This window comes from Suricata suricatta, chromosome 6 (genome assembly GCF_006229205.1).
Source record: "Suricata suricatta isolate VVHF042 chromosome 6, meerkat_22Aug2017_6uvM2_HiC, whole genome shotgun sequence".
Classification (NCBI taxonomy): domain Eukaryota; kingdom Metazoa; phylum Chordata; class Mammalia; order Carnivora; family Herpestidae; genus Suricata; species Suricata suricatta.
Window position 1 is genome coordinate 18,582,339 of NC_043705.1, and position 6,162 is coordinate 18,588,500.

The following is a 6,162-nucleotide window of genomic DNA, read 5'->3' on the forward strand; positions in this document are numbered from 1 at the left end:
AGATGTGAACATTACACCTACAACTACAATACTCCAAAGATCTAAGACACAAATGGGCGGACTCATGGTCCTTTTGGAAAGTCTTTAACCCTCTCTCTGTTGGCTAATGCCCACCTCAAATTCTGGATAATTCTGGGAAGTGGAATACATTTATGGTGTCTCTTTTTATCCCTTTTCAGAATCACCCTCCAAACCACCCAAAAGCAAAAGATGGATCAGAAACTCGTCATGATAGCCCTCACATGTAAACTTAAGATGACGAAGAAAAACAAAAAAGGAGGAACTGTGGGGAAATAGGTTCAACTTACATAAATGAGTTATAAAAAAGCTTAGGGTGGAAAGCCACCACCATGGGGAAAAAAACACCCAAAGTTAGCTAGTGAGATATTATAATAGAATCACAGGTAACTAGTTATATCACCTGCAAGAAGTTACTTTCCATCTGGCACTAATGCACCTTGATCACAAACTCCACTTGCCCCCCAGACCCTTACTTCTTACACACAACTTAATGATTGCTGATTGTTTTCTCCATGTTCATGTGTATGAGATCTTGTTTTCTTCATGTTCACCATGTGGGTAATGTCTTGTGAGCTCAATAAATACAGAGATGAAACCCCTGTTTGGGGCTCTTGTCTCCTCCTGGACATTAAGCTTTCTCATACACAATTCTGCATTCACTCACTTTCTAGACAAGAGAGAACTCCAGACTCATAGTCTGTGACAGGGACTTACAAAGTTTCAAGTTAAACCCACAGCTTAAATTGCTGGGAGACTTGGAGAAATAAATTAAGATGAGGAATCTGAGCTATTTTGACCAATGACACATCAAAATCTAAGTAGCCACAAATCAGACTATTAAAAGCAGTACAGGGGCGCCTGGGTGGCTCAGTCAATTGAGCGTCCAGCTTTGGCTCAGGTCATGATCTCACGGTTCGTGGGTTCGAGCCCCGCATCAGGCTCTGTGCTGACCACTAGTTCAGAGCCTGGAGCCTGCTTCAGATTCTGTGTCTCCCTCTCTCTCTGACCCTCCTATGCTCACACTGTCTCTCTCTGTCTCTCAAAAAAAAAAAGCCAGTACGGCATCCACCACAATAAAGAAATCTTCTCATAAAAGGAATAACACATCTATTGTCCATAAGACTCTCAGACACCAAAGCTGAAAAACTGATGGGGCACAGATTGAGTGCTTAAAAGCAGTTAAAGTACTGGCCACCTAACTCTGAGACAGCCACGCTAGGCTAAGTTGGTCATGGAAGGGGCTAGATTGGTGCTAGCTCACCCATCAATCTCAAGAAAACTTTGTGGGATGAGATACACTGTAAAACACCTCAAAATTCCCAATGCACTGGCACATCCCTCTTTAATTTGACACCAGAGACCCATGGCTTAGCCGAAGAGATGGAATCCTCAAATTTCAAATAATCAAGTACAGCATCTTCCAGTATCTTATTTTATGTCTAAGAACTGATCCTCGAGGCTGTAGATATCTATAAAAATGGCAAAATCTTATTCAGACAACCTAGAATTAGACTGGCCATTATGGGAATGCTCCAATTTGATAAAATTGTCATTTAAGAAGAGTACCTGAAAGCAAGTGTTCCCAAATCAAACATACAGAATATGGTATCTATTTTCATTGGCATGCAGCACCCTCCAAAAAGCCTCAAACTTTAAAAGTATTTTCATTGAAAGATTCATCACAAAATTTAATGAAATTTTAATGTAATGAAAAATTAGAGACACAGAGGTACCTAAGACAGAAGAATGTTAAGACTGATGTGACCCCAGTCCTCCCTACCCTCCGTGCTCCTTTACCCTACAAAGCATATTTAGTCTATGATCTTCCATTTGAACTGCTGTTGCACTCTGAAGAGATCACAAGACCATAAACAGAAGTCCACCAAGTTAGTGCACTTACAGACACCCCCACATGGGACCCTCCCAGGATGGACAAGCCTCTGAGGGATTCCCCAATAGATTGCTACCAGTTATTCCCTTAAAGAGCCAAGGTGAAACTAACATTAATGGAAAACCTTGGCAAATTCTGGTAAATACTAGAGCTATACTCTACTCTAAGCCTCACTTGCTCAGGGCATCTGCAGGGCAAATGGGGTCCCGGGAGACCTGGCAGAAACCAGCAAAGAGTGAGGATTATTAAGAGTTGGCTCTCCTGGATCACTGTCTGTAGTGTCCAATTGAGAGAGGAAGATAAAATGTCACATTGTTCCCTCCTTTCCAGATCCAAGCCCATAGTTTTCTTCCATCCATTTTCTCCCAGGGATACCAACTACCTTCTTGTTTGTCTTCTTTTGTGTCCTGAGAACTTGTCTTGGCAATTATCAGTTTCAGGGCTACAAAAGTATGGCCAGACAGAAATGTGGGTTGCATGCCATTTGTGGCTAGACATAGCCGGACTATTTGAGCTCACACCATAAAAATAAAGCAGTTGGATTAACTAATGTTAAATATCCCTTTCATCTTTAAAATTATTTAATCAGCTGAGTTTGAGTGACTTCCCATAGTCCAATTATGAAGATCAACGTGGAAGCCTAAACTATTGAGTTGGACAGAAACTCTACTTCAAACAAGTTTAAGAAGATAAAAAATTATTGATTTGCTAAATTGAGAAGGCCAGAAATAATGCTGGCTCCATACATGATTGGATTCAGAGGTCCAGTGATGTCATTAGAACTTGGTTTCTCTCCAGCTCTTGACATTATCTTCCACTGCATTGGCTTCTTTCTCTGGCTTTACATAATGGCTCCTGACAGTTCCAGGATCATAATCTCCCAGGATTATCTCCAACTGGGCCATTCTGGCTGCTACATATAACCCTGAATCACTGCAGCCTGAGGCTTATGCTCAGCCCTGATTGAATCGTGGCTTGTGCCCCCACTGCAAATATCTGTATTTTCAGCTGAGAGTATTTGAACTAACACAGATTTTAATACCAGACAATGAGGCACTACAGAAAGCATACTAGTTTAACAGAAGATGAAAGGTTGAGAACAAAGAAGATCCTACTATCTACCCTACTATTGCTTTCTAGCAATTCTATCATTCCATATTGAAGGTGTCAAACTGTGGCCTCTATTATGTTAAAACTTAGGCAACATGCCTAACAAGTCTATAGCAATGAGGGACTTGGTAAGATACATGTTTAGAGTATTTTTAACATTTCTTAAGGAAATCAGTGAAGTCTTACAAGAAAGAGATAAACTGGCTGGATGTGGCCTATGGTAACTATAGAAGGAAGAAAAAATATAGCTACATTAATAAAGTCCCTTTCTGGGGACACCTGGGTGGCTCAGTCAGTTATACATCCGATTTCAGCTCAGGTCATGATTTCACAGTTGGTGGATTTGAGCCCTGCATCAGGTGCTGTGCTGACAGCTCAGAGCCTAGAGCCTGCTTTAGATTCTGTGTCTCATTCTCTCAATCTGCCCCTCCCTGACTCATGCTTTGTCTGTCTGTCTCTCTCTCTCTCAAAAAATAAATAAACATTTAAAATTAAAAAAAAAAAGAAGGGCTCTTTCTGTATTTCAAAGTCATAGAATTTTATAGCTTAAAAAATTAAATTATCTACCTTAAATACAAATGCTGGTAAAGACTGGGAAGTAAGTTATTTGGGAGGATGTAAGATTGAAACACAAGAAAAAAATGAGATTTAGGTAAGTCTTTTTGAGTATTCTTTGCCTAAAAAAGGATACAACATATTAGTGTCCATCAACCCAAGGCTATGGCCTCAAATCTCTTCCAAGGACAAACCAGTTGTAGAAAGGAGCCATTAAACTAGGAGTCTAGGAACAGAGACTCGTTGCTAGGAGACCAAAGTCCCACACTCACAAACCATGACCACACTAAAATCTCCCAGTACGGCACTTACAGCACAATGAAAATTACTGAGCTTGCCCCTCAAGAGCTATGACTTCAATCTTAAATCCCTTCGACATACACTTCAAGGAGGTGAGTCAGCTCAAGTGTGTAGTCCCACAAAGGGCATGACACCCAGTATTTAGCTCACGTGAAAGGCAGTGAAAAGAGTAATCTTCCTAAGGCATGACATGGGGTGGTAGAGAACCGATAAGTGAGTGTTTTCAGGAGAAGAGATGTATAGGGTTGCTATATGTAACAAAAGAAGTCACTACACTACCAGGTCAGAAAGCTCCCGTCAGCAAGCTATAGTTGATGTTGTGTACCAGTGAGCTCTGCTGCACTTTTCCAGATAAAATGTTCATTGTGCTTATCCTGTTCTTTCTCCACTACTTTATACAAAATGTGCTGAAGATCAATAATAACTGTGTTTTAGCCTTAATACAACGATAAGCTACATCTAGATGTAATGGGAAAAAGAGCAACTCAACCATAGACATAGAACCAAAACACCGGGGACTTTGAACTGTCCCATTTTGGGGAAGAATGAATGTCTGTCATGCTGGTATGAGCATTTTAAGAGTCCATATTTGTTTGAAAAGGAGCTAAGTTTGAATATTGAGCAGTTAAAGGGGAAAACCATATCTAACTCTTGCTTAAATCCTCCACATCCATCCCAATCTTTCCCTATTATATAATAGCAAAAGAATTTGATTATTGACCCTGTTTCAGAAATAATTCCTGAATTGTCCAAACCAGTGGGGGTAATCTCTTCTCCCTTACTGGTGATTAGTTCAAAACCCAGGATCAAGCTGATCAGCAAATTCCTCCTATGACAATGATTCATTCAGCGCTAAGAGTGTGGCCTAACTTGTCTCATCAGGAGTGAAATCCAGAATTTATGTTGACTTTTTGGTGGCAAGTTGTTTCCTCTCCCACTGGACATGAGTAGGAAGTCAATGGGATGAAACCCAAACAAAAGATAATAGAGTAAAAATAGGGGAAGTACATTAGTCCCTGATAGCCTTGGTGAGCCCTAGAACAACTATTCCTAGAGTCTCTCCTTCAGAATTTCCAGTTATACAGGATTAAAAATGACATTGTTTAAGTCATATTTTTCTTCCTTATGGCCCAAACACCCTCGCTAATAGGATATCTCCAGGCTAATGACACGCTGTATCTGATAGAAATTAGAGTCAGTTTCAAGGGACAGAAAGCTGACAAATGCCAGCTCAAACACATGAGAGGGCATACGACATTTGGGGATACATAGTTCTGAGTTGATACAGCAACTATATTCCAACCCTTGTTCTGTCATTTTCTTCAGCCTTCTTCAACAAGTATTTGTCACCTTCTTATCAGAAGTTAGCTGCATCAGTATTTCAATGAAGAAAAAAGGAAAAGGCAATTAACAAAAGGTCCATGAGTCTGTCACTCTTTTAAATAGTTTTTGCCTAATGACTTCACAACAATTGCAACAGACATTTTACTGGCCAGAACTGTGTTATGTGACCTGCCTATGAGCATGGGAAATACAGTTTTCACAGCTGGCCATATTTCCACTACTAAACAAGTGAGAAGCATAGTCTTAAGGCAGAAGGAAAGATTGACATTGGGGAGACAAACTAGCATCACTATCACACCCCCAAATTTATGTCTCCAGGTCCGACCTCACCTCTGATCTCTTGACTCATGTATCAAACATGTAATTTAAAATCTCCATACTTCTGGATTCCAAATACCTCAAACTGAATATGTATAACAACAAGCTAGGAATGTCTGCACACAACCTGTCCCTCTGTGATGGTTAGTTTTTGTTTGTTTCTTTTATTTTTTCTTTTTTTCATAGGGAAAGCTGACCAGGTGGATTTTGATAAGAAAAAATTCATGCATTCCTCCTCCCAGCCTCTCAGGGTGTCAGCGCCCATCAAAGGCATTAGCTCTTATGACGGTTAATCTTATGTGTCAACTCGACTGGGCCACAGGGTGCCCAGACATTTGGTCAAATATTATACCAAGTGCCTCTATGAGAGTATTTATGGATGAGATTAACATTTGAACTGGTACCCTGAACAAGCAGCTTGCCCTCCCTAATGTGGGTGGGACTTGTCCAAATCCATTGACAATGAGAATAGAACAAAACGTCTGAATCAGAAGGAACTCCTTTTGCTAGATGCTTGAGCTGAGACAGCAGTCTTTCTGCTCTTAGACTAGAGCTGTCTTCGGCCTGGCTTGCTGACTCCAGAACTTGGCATTTCTGAGCCTCCATAGGTAAATGGGCCCATT